The following is a 12,562-nucleotide window of genomic DNA, read 5'->3' on the forward strand; positions in this document are numbered from 1 at the left end:
AAAAATAATCTCGTCGAATTTATTGTTTCAAAGACCCAATCCTGTCTGATTACGTCTAAAAGGGATCCAAATGATAATCTAGTCTCCTTCAACGGAAGCAATCTTCCGAACAGGCCTTCCATTGATATGCTTGGTGTAACTATAAGTGACCAGCTCAGGTACGCGGGCTCCATCGAAGCCAGAGTAAAGTTGGCCTCTCAGAAGCTGGGCGTACTGTTCAGGGCCCGCAGATACTTTAATAGTACACAACTGCTCACCCTGTACAAATCGCAAGTGCGCCCTACTGTCGAATTTGGCAGCCATCTCTGGTCTGGAGCCCCAAAATACCTGAAAAAAACCCTTGACTCTGTACAGAAACGGGCGGTCCGTTTGATAGATTCCCCAATCTTAACAAACGGACTGCAATCTTTAGAGCACAGGCGTCAAGTAGGTATGCTAACCTTGTTCTATCGGTATTACAATGGAAGATGCTCTGAGGAACTAGCGTCATTGATCCCTTCGGCACCGGTGCGTAGTCGGGATACACGCCAAACGCGCGCCCAACATTTGTACACAGTTGACACTTGTCACATGAGAACGGGTCGCTTCTACGATTCGTTCTTAAGTTCAACAGCTCGGCTGTGGAACGAACTGCCAGCCTCTGTGTTTCCTCCCTCCTACAACATGGGACTCTTCAAGACCCATGTTCACTCCTTCCTCTCCAAAAAAAGACCCTCCACACAGCATCCCCAAAGATGACATAGGCCCCGAGGGAAATTATTTTCTTCAGGGCCTCCTGTGTGGAGTAAATATAAAAAAAAAAAAAAAAAAAGAACCCAAGTCTGAAATCAGTGTCCAAAGGAATAATGATTTTTCTAAAAATACTAATTTATCAGATTTCGTGACTGATTTCGGTTAAAACCATGATTCTTATAAGGATTCCAATATTTAAGCACGATTGGTACCATAGAGCCTGAAAAAATGGTTTTTCAAGTTCGAACCCAAGTCTTAAATCAGTGTCCAAAGGAATCATGATTTTTCCAAAAATACTATTTTATCAGATTTTGTGACTGAATTCGGTTAAAACCATGATTCTTATAAGAATTACAATATTTAAGCACGATTGTTACCATTGGGCCTGAAAAAATGGCTTTTCAAGTTTGAACCCAAGTCTGAAATCAGTGCCCATAGGATTGATGATTTTTTTAAAAATACAACTTTTTGCAAGTTTTCTGACTTATTTTCTTCCGGACCATGAATTTTATAACGACTCCGAAATTTCAGCTCGTTTGGTACCATAGATCCTGAAAAAATGCCTTTTTAAGTTCGAACCCAAGTCTGAAATAAGTGTCCATTGTAATCATGATTTTACTTAAAATACTACTTTATGCAGATTTTGTGACTGATTGCGGTTCAAACTATGATTCTTATCAGAATTCCAATATTTAAGCACGTTTGGTACCATTGAGCCTGAAAAAATGGCTTTTCAAGTTCGAACCCAAGTCTGAAATCAGTGCGCAAAGGAATGCAGATTTTGTGATTGATTTCGATCAGAACCATGATTCTTATAGCGATTCCAATATTTGAGCACGATTGGTACCATTGGGCCTGAAAAAATGGCTTTTCAAGTTTGAACCCAAGTCTGAAATCAGTGCCCATAGGATTGATGATTTTTTTAAAAATACAACTTTTTGCAAGTTTTCTGACTTATTTTCTTCCGGACCATGAATTTTATAACGACTCCGAAATTTCAGCTCGTTTGGTACCTCAGATCCTGAAAAAATGCCTTTTTAAGTTCGAACCCAAGTCTGAAATAAGTGTCCATTGTAATCATGATTTTACTTAAAATACTACTTTATGCAGATTTTGTGACTGATTTCGGTTCAAACTATGATTCTTATCAGAATTCCAATATTTAAGCACGTTTGGTACCATTTAGCCTGAAAAAATGGCTTTTCAAGTTCGAACCCAAGTCTGAAATCAGTGCGCAAAGGAATGCAGATTTTGTGATTGATTTCGGTCAGAACCATGATTCTTATCACGATTCCAATATTTGAGCACGATTGGTACCATAGAGCCGGAAAAAATTGCTTTTCAAGTTCGAACCCAAGTCTGAAATCAGTGTCCAAAGGAATCATGATTTTTCCAAAAATACTATTTTATCAGATTTTGTGACTGAATTCGGTTAAAACCATGATTCTTATAAGAATTCCAATATTTAAGCACGATTGGTACCATAGAGCCTGAAAAAATGGTTTTTCAAGTTCGAACCCAAGTCTGAAATCAGTGCCCATAGGAATAATGAATTTTCTAAAAATTCAAATTTATGCAGGTTTCTAACTGATTTTCTTTCGGACCATGATTTCTATCACGATTCCAAAATTTCAGCCCGATTGGTTTTATAAAGCCAGAAAAAATGGATTCAAAAGTCCGAACCCAAGTCTGAAATCAGTGCTCATATTAATGATGATTTTTTCAAATATACAACTTTTTGCAAGTTTTCTGACTGATTTTCTTTCGGACCATGAATCCTATCACGATTGCGAAATTTCAGCCTAATTGGTTTTAGCCAGAAAAAAAGATTCAAAAGTTCGAACCCAAGTCTGAAATCAGTGCTCATATGAATGATGATTTTTTCAAAAATACAACTTTTTGCAAGTTTTCTGACTGATTTTCTTCCGGACCATGAATTATATAACGAATCCAAAATTTCAGCTCGTTTGGTACCATAGATCCTGAAAAAATGCCATTTTAAGTTAAAACCCAAGTCTGAAATAAGTGTCCATTGGAATCATGATTTTACTTAAAATACTACTTTATGCAGATTTTGTGACTGATTTCGGTTAAAACCATGATTCTTATCAGAATTCCAATATTTAAGCACAATTGGTATCATTAAGCCTGAAACAATGGCTTTTCAAGTTCGAACCCAAGTCTGAAATCAGTGCGCAAAGGAATGCTGATTTTTTTAAAAATACTATTTAATGCAGATTTTGTGATTGATTTCGGTCAGAACCATGATTCTTATCACGATTCCAATATTTGAGCACGATTGGTACCATAGAGCCGGAAAAAATTGCTTTTCAAGTTCGAACCCAAGTCTGAAATCAGTGTCCAAAGGAATCATGATTTTTCCAAAAATACTATTTTATCAGATTTTGTGACTGAATTCGGTAAAAACCATGATTCTTATAAGAATTACAATATTTAAGCACGATTGTTACCATTGAGCCTGAAAAAATTGCTTTTCAAGTTCGAACCCAAGTCTGAAATCAGTGCGCAAAGGAATGCAGATTTTGTGATTGATTTCGGTCAGAACCATGATTCTTATCACGATTCCAATATTTGAGCACGATTGGTACCATAGAGCCGGAAAAAATTGCTTTTCAAGTTCGAACCCAAATCTGAAATCAGTGTCCAAAGGAATCATGATTTTTCCAAAAATACTATTTTATCAGATTTTGTGACTGAATTCGGTTAAAACCATGATTCTTATAAGAATTCCAATATTTAAGCACGATTGGTACCATAGAGCCTGAAAAAATGGCTTTTTAAGTTCGAACCCAAGTCTGAAATCAGTGCCCATAAGAATAATGAATTTTCTAAAAATTCAACTTTATGCAGGTTTCTGACTGATTTTCTTTCGGACCATGATTTAAATCACGATTCCAAAATCTTAGCCCGTTTGGTACGACTAAGCCAGAAAAAATGGATTCTAAAGTTCGAACCCATGTCAGAAATCAGTGCTCATATGAATGATGATTTTTTCAAATATACAACTTTTTGCAAGTTTTCTGACTGATTTTCTTTCGGACCATGATTGCTTTCACGATTCCAAAATTTCAGCCCGATTGGTTTTATAAAGCCAGAAAAAATGGTTTCAAAAGTCCGAACCCAAGTCTGAAATCAGTGCTCATATGAATGATGATTTTTTCAAAAAAAAACTTTTTGCAAGTTTTCTGACTTATTTTCTTCCGGACCATGATTTTTATAACGACTCCGAAATTTCACCTCGTTTGGTACCATAGATCCTGAAAAAATGCCTTTTTAAGTTCGAACCCAAGTCTGAAATAAGTGTCCATTGTAATCATGATTTTACTTAAAATACTACTTTATGCAGATTTTGTGACTGATTTCGGTTCAAACTATGATTCTTATCAGAATTCCAATATTTAAGCACGTTTGGTACCATTGAGCCTGAAAAAATGGCTTTTCAAGTTCGAACCCAAGTCTGAAATCAGTGCGCAAAGGAATGTAGATTTTGTGATTGATTTCGGTCAGAACCATGATTCTTATCACGATTCCAATATTTGAGCACGATTGGTACCATAGAGCCGGAAAAAATTGTTTTTCAAGTTCGAACCCAAGTCTGAAATCAGTGTCCAAAGGAATCATGATTTTTCCAAAAATACTATTTTATCAGATTTTGTGACTGAATTCGGTTAAAACCATGATTCTTATAAGAATTACAATATTTAAGCACGATTGTTACCATTGGGCCTGAAAAAATGGCTTTTCAAGTTTGAACCCAAGTCTGAAATCAGTGCCCATAGGATTGATGATTTTTTTAAAAATACAACTTTTTGCAAGTTTTCTGACTTATTTTCTTCCGGACCATGAATTTTATAACGACTCCGAAATTTCAGCTCGTTTGGTACCATAGATCCTGAAAAAATGCCTTTTTAAGTTCGAACCCAAGTCTGAAATAAGTGTCCATTGTAATCATGATTTTACTTAAAATACTACTTTATGCAGATTTTGTGACTGATTGCGGTTCAAACTATGATTCTTATCAGAATTCCAATATTAAAGCACGTTTGGTACCATTGAGCCTGAAAAAATGGCTTTTCAAGTTCGAACCCAAGTCTGAAATCAGTGCGCAAAGGAATGCAGATTTTGTGATTGATTTCGGTCAGAACCATGATTCTTATAGCGATTCCAATATTTGAGCACGAATGGTACCATAGAGCCGGAAAAAATTGCTTTTCAAGTTCGAACCCAAGTCTGAAATCAGTGTCCAAAGGAATCATGATTTTTCTAAAAATAGAAATTTATCAGATTTTGTGACTGATTTCGGTTAAAACCACTATTCTTATAAGAATTCCAATATTTAAGCACGATTGGTACCATAGAGCCTGAAAAAATGGCTTTTCAAGTTCGAACCCAAGTCTGAAATCAGTGCCCATAGGAATGATGATTTTTCTAAAACTACAATTTTATGGAGGTTTTCTGACTGATTTTCTTTCGGACCATGATTTTAACGACGATTCCAAAATTTCAGCCCGTTTGGTACCACTAAGCCGGAAAAAATGCATTCTAAAGTTCGAACCCAAGTCTGAATCAGTGCTCATATGAATGATGATCTTTTCAAAAGTACCAGTTTTTGCAAGTTTTCTGACTGATTTTCTTCCGGACCATGATTTCTATCATGATTCCAAAATTTCAGCCCGATTGGAACCATAAAGCCAGAAAAAATGGATTCTAAATTCCGAACCCAAGTCTGAAATCAGTGCTCATTTGGATAATGATTTTTTCAAAAATACAACTTTTTGCAAGTTTTCTGACTGATTTTCTTCCGGATCATGAATTTTATAACGACTCCGAAATTTCAGCTCGTTTGGTACCATAGAGCCGGAAAAAATGCCTTTTTAAGTTCGAACCCAAGCCTGAAATAAATGTACATTGGAATCATGATTTTACTTAAAATACTACTTTATGCAGATTTTAAGACTGATTTCGGTTAAAACCATGATTCTTATCAGAATTCCAATATTTAAGCACGATTGGTACCATTGAGCCTGAAAAAATGGCTTTTCAAGTTCGAACCCATGTCTGAAATCAGTGCGCAAAGGAAAACTGATTTTTTTAAAAATACTTCTTTGTGCAGATTTTGTGATTGATATCGGTCAGAACTATGATTCTTATCACGATTCCAATATTTGAGCACGATTGGTACCATAGAGCCGGAAAAAATGGCTTTTCAAGTTCGAACCCAAGTCTGAAATCAGTGTCCAAGGGAATCATGATTTTTCCAAAAATACTATTTTATCAGATTTTGTGACTGAATTCGGTTAAAACCATGATTCTTATAAGAATTACAATATTTAAGCACGATTGTTACCATTGAGCCTGAAAAAATGGCTTTTCAAGTTTGAACCCAAGTCTGAAATCAGTGCCCATAGGATTGATAATTTTTTTAAAAATACAACTTAATGCAGGTTTTCTGTTTGATTTTCTTTCGGACCATGATTTTAATTACGATTCCAAAATTTCAGCCCGTTTGAAACGACTAAGCCAGTAAAAATGGATTCTAAAGTTCGAACCCTAGTCTGAAATCAGTGCTCATATGAATGATGATTTTTTCAAATATACAACTTTTTGCAAGTTTTCTGACTGATTTTCTTCCGGACCATGAATTTTCTAACGACTCCAAAATTTCAGCTCGTTTGGTACCATAGATCCTGAAAAAATGCCTTTTTAAGTTCGAACCCAAGTCTGAAATAAGTGTCCATTGGAATCATGATTTTACTTAAAATACTACTTTATGGAGATTTTGTGACTGATTTCGGTTAAAACCATGATTCTTATCAGAATTCCAATATTTAAGCACGATTGATATCATTGAGCCTGAAAAAATGGCTTTTCAAATTAAACCCAAGTCTGAAATCAGTGCGCAAAGGAATGCTGATTTTTTTAAAAATACTACTTAATGCAGATTTTGTGATTGATTTCGGTCAGAACCATGATTCTTATCACGATTCCAATAATTAAGCAGGATTGGTACCATTGAGCCTGAAAAAATGGCTTTTCAAGTTTGAACCCAAGTCTGAAATCAGTGCCCATAGGAATGATGATTTTTTTAAAAATACAACTTAATGCAGGTTTTCTGACTGATTTTCTTTCGGACCATGATTTTAATTACGATTCCAAAATTTCAGCCCGTTTGGTACGACTTAGCCAGAAAAAATGGATTCAAAAGTTCGAACCCTAGTCTGAAATCAATGCTCATATGAATGATGATTTTTTCAAATATACAACTTTTTGCAAGTTTTCTGACTGATTTTCTTCCGGACCATGAATTTATAACGAATCCAAAATTTCTTTCGGACCATGATTTAAATCACGATTCCAAAATTTTAGCCCGTTTGGTACGACTAAGCCAGAAAAAATGGATTCTAAAGTTCGAACCCATGTCAGAAATCAGTGCTCATATGAATGATGATTTTTTCAAATATACAACTTTTTGCAAGTTTTCTGACTGATTTTCTATCGGACCATGATTTTAATTACGATTCCAAAATTTCAGCCCGTTTGGTACGACTACGCCAGAAAAAATGGATTCTAAAGTCCGAACCCAAGTCTGAAATCAGTGCTCATATGAATGATGATTTTTTCAAATATACAACTTTTTGCAAGTTTTCTGACTGATTTTCTTTCGGACCATGAATCTTATCAGGATTCCAAAATTTCAGCCTAATTGGTTTTATAAAGCCAGAAAAAGTGGATTCAAAAGTTCGAACCCAAGTCTGAAATCAGTGCTCATATTAATGATGATTTTTTCAAATATACAACTTTTTGCAAGTTTTCTGACTTATTTTCTTCCGGACCATGAATTTTATAACGACTCCAAAATTTCAGCTCGTTTGGTACCATAGATCCTGAAAAAATGCCTTTTTAAGTTCGAACCCAAGTCTGAAATAAGTGTCCATTGTAATCATGATTTTACTTAAAATAGTACTTTATGCAGATTTTGTGACTGATTTCGGTTCAAACTATGATTCTTATCAGAATTCCAATATTTAAGCACGTTTGGTACCATTGAGCCTGAAAAATGGCTTTTCAAGTTCGAACCCAAGTCTGAAATCAGTGCGCAAAGGAATGCAGATTTTGTGATTGATTTCGGTCAGAACCATGATTCTTATCACGATTCCAATATTTGAGCACGATTGGTACCATAGAGCCGGAAAAAATTGCTTTTCAAGTTCGAACCCAAGTCTGAAATCAGTGTCCAAAGGAATCATGATTTTTCTAAAAATAGTAATTTATCAGATTTTGTGACTGATTTCGGTTAAAACCACTATTCTTATAAGAATTCCAATATTTAAGCACGATTGGTACCATAGAGCTTGAAAAAATGGCTTTTCAAGTTCGAACCCAAGTCTGAAATCAGTGCCCATAGGAATGATGATTTTTCTAAAACTACAATTTTATGGAGGTTTTCTGACTGATTTTATTTCGGACTATGATTTTAATCACGATTCCAAAATTTCAGCCCGTTTGGTACGACTAAGCCAGAAAAAATGGATTCTAAAGTTCGAACCCATGTCTGAAATCAGTGCTCATAGGAATGATGATTTTTTCAAATATACAACTTTTTGCAAGTTTTCTGTCTGATTTTCTTCCGGACCATGATTTTAACGACGATTCCAAAATTTCAGCCCGTTTGGTACCACTAAGCCGGAAAAAATGCATTCTAAAGTTCGAACCCAAGTCTGAATCAGTGCTCATATGAATGATGATTTTTTTAAAAGTACCAGTTTTTGCAAGTTTTCTGACTGATTTTCTTCCGGACCACGATTTCTATCATGATTCTAAAATTTCAGCCCGATTGGAACCATAAAGCCAGAAAAAATGGATTCTAAAGTCCGAACCCAAGTCTGAAATCAGTGCTCATTTGGATGATGATTTTTTCAAAAATAACACTTTTTGCAAGTTTTCTGACTGATTTTCTTCCGGATCATGAATTTTATAACGACTCCGAAATTTCAGCTCGTTTGGTACCATAGATCCTGAAAAAATGCCTTTTTAAGTTCGAACCCAAGTCTGAAATAAGTGTCCATTGTAATCATGATTTTACTTAAAATACTACTTTATGCAGATTTTGTGACTGATTGCGGTTCAAACTATGATTCTTATCAGAATTCCAATATTTAAGCACGTTTGGTACCATTGAGCCTGAAAAAATGGCTTTTCAAGTTCGAACCCAAGTCTGAAATCAGTGCGCAAAGGAATGCAGATTTTGTGATTGATTTCGGTCAGAACCATGATTCTTATAGCGATTCCAATATTTGAGCACGAATGGTACCATAGAGCCGGAAAAAATTGCTTTTCAAGTTCGAACCCAAGTCTGAAATCAGTGTCCAAAGGAATCATGATTTTTCTAAAAATAGAAATTTATCAGATTTTGTGACTGATTTCGGTTAAAACCACTATTCTTATAAGAATTCCAATATTTAAGCACGATTGGTACCATAGAGCCTGAAAAAATGGCTTTTCAAGTTCGAACCCTAGTCTGAAATCAGTGCCCATAGGAATGATGATTTTTCTAAAACTACAATTTTATGGAGGTTTTCTGACTGATTTTCTTTAGGACCATGATTTTTATCACGATTCCAAAATTTCAGCCCGTTTGGTACGACTAAGCCAGAAAAAATGGATTCTAAAGTTCGAACCCATGTCTGAAATCAGTGCTCATAGGAATGATGATTTTTTCAAATATACAACTTTTTGCAAGTTTTCTGTCTGATTTTCTTCCGGACCATGATTTTAACGACGATTCCAAAATTTCAGCCCGTTTGGTACCACTAAGCCGGAAAAAATGCATTCTTAAGTTCGAACCCAAGTCTGAATCAGTGCTCATATGAATGATGATTTTTTCAAAAGTACCAGTTTTTGCAAGTTTTCTGACTGATTTTCTTCCGGACCATGATTTCTATCATGATTCCAAAATTTCAGCCCGATTGGAACCATAAAGCCAGAAAAAATGGATTCTAAATTCCGAACCCAAGTCTGAAATCAGTGCTCATTTGGATGATGATTTTTTCAAAAATACAACTTTTTGCAAGTTTTCTGACTGATTTTCTTCCGGATCATGAATTTTATAACGACTCCGAAATTTCAGCTCGTTTGGTACCATAGAGCCGGAAAAAATGCCTTTTTAAGTTCGAACCCAAGCCTGAAATAAATGTCCATTGGAATCATGATTTTACTTAAAATACTACTTTATGCAGATTTTAAGACTGATTTCGGTTAAAACCATAATTCTTATCAGAATTCCAATATTTAAGCACGATTGGTACCATTGAGCCTGAAAAAATGGCTTTTCAAGTTCGAACCCATGTCTGAAATCAGTGCGCAAAGGAATACTGATTTTTTTAAAAATACTTCTTAATGCAGATTTTGTGATTGATTTCGGTCAGAACTATGATTCTTATAACGATTCCAATATTTGAGCACGATTGGTACCATAGAGCCGGAAAAAATGGCTTTTCAAGTTCGAACCCAAGTCTGAAATCAGTGTCCAAAGGAATCATGATTTTTCCAAAAATACTATTTTATCAGATTTTGTGACTGAATTCGGTTAAAACCATGATTCTTATAAGAATTACAATATTTAAGCACGATTGTTTTCATTGAGCCTGAAAAAATGGCTTTTCAAGTTTGAACCCAAGTCTGAAATCAGTGCCCATAGGATTGATAATTTTTTTAAAAATACAACTTAATGCAGGTTTTCTGTTTGATTTTCTTTCGGACCATGATTTTAATTACGATTCCAAAATTTCAGCCCGTTTGAAACGACTAAGCCAGAAAAAATGGATTCTAAAGTTCGAACCCTAGTCTGAAATCAGTGCTCATATGAATGATGATTTTTTCAAAAATACAACTTTTTGCAAGTTTTCTGACTGATTTTCTTCCAGACCATGAATTTTCTAACGACTCCAAAATTTCAGCTCGTTTGGTACCATAGATCCTGAAAAAATGCCTTTTTAAGTTCGAACCCAAGTCTGAAATAAGTGTCCATTGGAATCATGATTTTACTTAAAATACTACTTTATGGAGATTTTGTGACTGATTTCGGTTAAAACCATGATTCTTATCAGAATTCCAATATTTTAGCACGATTGGTATCATTGAGCCTGAAAAAATGGCTTTTCAAATTAAACCCAAGTCTGAAATCAGTGCGCAAAGGAATGCTGATTTTTTTAAAAATACTACTTAATGCAGATTTTGTGATTGATTTCGGTCAGAACCATGATTCTTATCACGATTCCAATAATTAAGCACGATTGGTACCATTGAGCCTGAAAAAATGGCTTTTCAAGTTTGAACCCAAGTCTGAAATTAGTGTCCAAAGGAATCATGATTTTTCTAAAAATACGAATTTATCAGATTTCGTGACTGATTTCGGTTAAAACCATGATTCTTATAAGAATTCCAATATTTAAGCACGATTGGTACTATTGAGCCTGAAAAAATGGCTTTTCAAGTTCGAACACAAGTCTGAAATCAGTGCCCATAGGAATAATGAATTTTCTAAAAATTCAACTTTATGCAGGTTTCTGACTGATTTTCTTACGGACCATGATTTAAATCACGATTCCAAAATTTTAGCCCGTTTGGTACGACTAAGCCAGAAAAAATGGATTCTAAAGTTCGAACCCATGTCAGAAATCAGTGCTCATATGAATGATGATTTTTTCAAATATACAACTTTTTGCAAGTTTTCTGACTGATTTTCTTTCGGACCATGATTTTAATTACGATTCCAAAATTTCAGCCCGTTTGGTACGACTAAGCCAGAAAAAGTGGATTCTAAAGTCCGAACCCAAGTCTGAAATCAGTGCTCATATGAATGATGATTTTTTCAAATATACAACTTTTTGCAAGTTTTCTGACTGATTTTCTTTCGGACCATGAATCTTATCAGGATCCCAAAATTTCAGCCTAATTGGTTTTATAAAGCCAGAAAAAATGGATTCTAAAGTTCGAACCCAAGTCTAAAATCAGTGCTCATATTAATGATGATTTTTTCAAATATACAACTTTTTGCAAGTTTTCTGACTTATTTTCTTCCGGACCATGAATTTTATAACGACTCCGAAATTTCAGCTCGTTTGGTACCATAGATCCTGAAAAAATGCCTTTTTAAGTTCGAACCCAAGTCTGAAATAAGTGTCAAAACCATGATTCTTTTCAGAATTCCAATATTTAAGCACGATTGGTATCATTGAGCCTGAAAAAATGGCTTTTCAAGTTCGAACCCAAGTCTGAAATCAGTGCGCAAAGGAATGCTGATTTTTTTAAAAATACTACTTAATGCAGATTTTGTGATTGATTTCGGTCAGAACCATTATTCTTATCACGATTCCAATAATTAAGCACGATTGGTACCATAGAGCCGGAAAAAATGGCTTTTCAAGTTCGAACCCAAGTCTGAAATCAGTGTCCAAAGGAATCATGATTTTTCTAAAAATACTAATTTATCAGATTTTGTGACTGATTTCGGTTAAAACCACTATTCTTATAAGAATTCCAATATTTAAGCACGATTGGTACCATTGAGCCTGAAAAAATGGCTTTTCAAGTTCGAACCCATGTCTGAAATCAGTGCGCAAAGGAATGCTGAATTTTTTAAAAATACTTCTTAATGCAGATTTTGTGATTGATTTCGGTCAGAACTATGATTCTTATCACGATTCCAATATTTGAGCACGATTGGTACCATAGAGCCGGAAAAAATGGCTTTTCAAGTTCGAACCCAAGTCTGAAATCAGTGTCCAAAGGAATCATGATTTTTCCAAAC

The sequence above is a fragment of the Hesperophylax consimilis genome, chromosome 19 (assembly GCF_061612785.1).
Source record: "Hesperophylax consimilis isolate HC1 chromosome 19, BYU_Hcon_1.0, whole genome shotgun sequence".
Classification (NCBI taxonomy): Eukaryota; Metazoa; Arthropoda; class Insecta; order Trichoptera; family Limnephilidae; genus Hesperophylax; species Hesperophylax consimilis.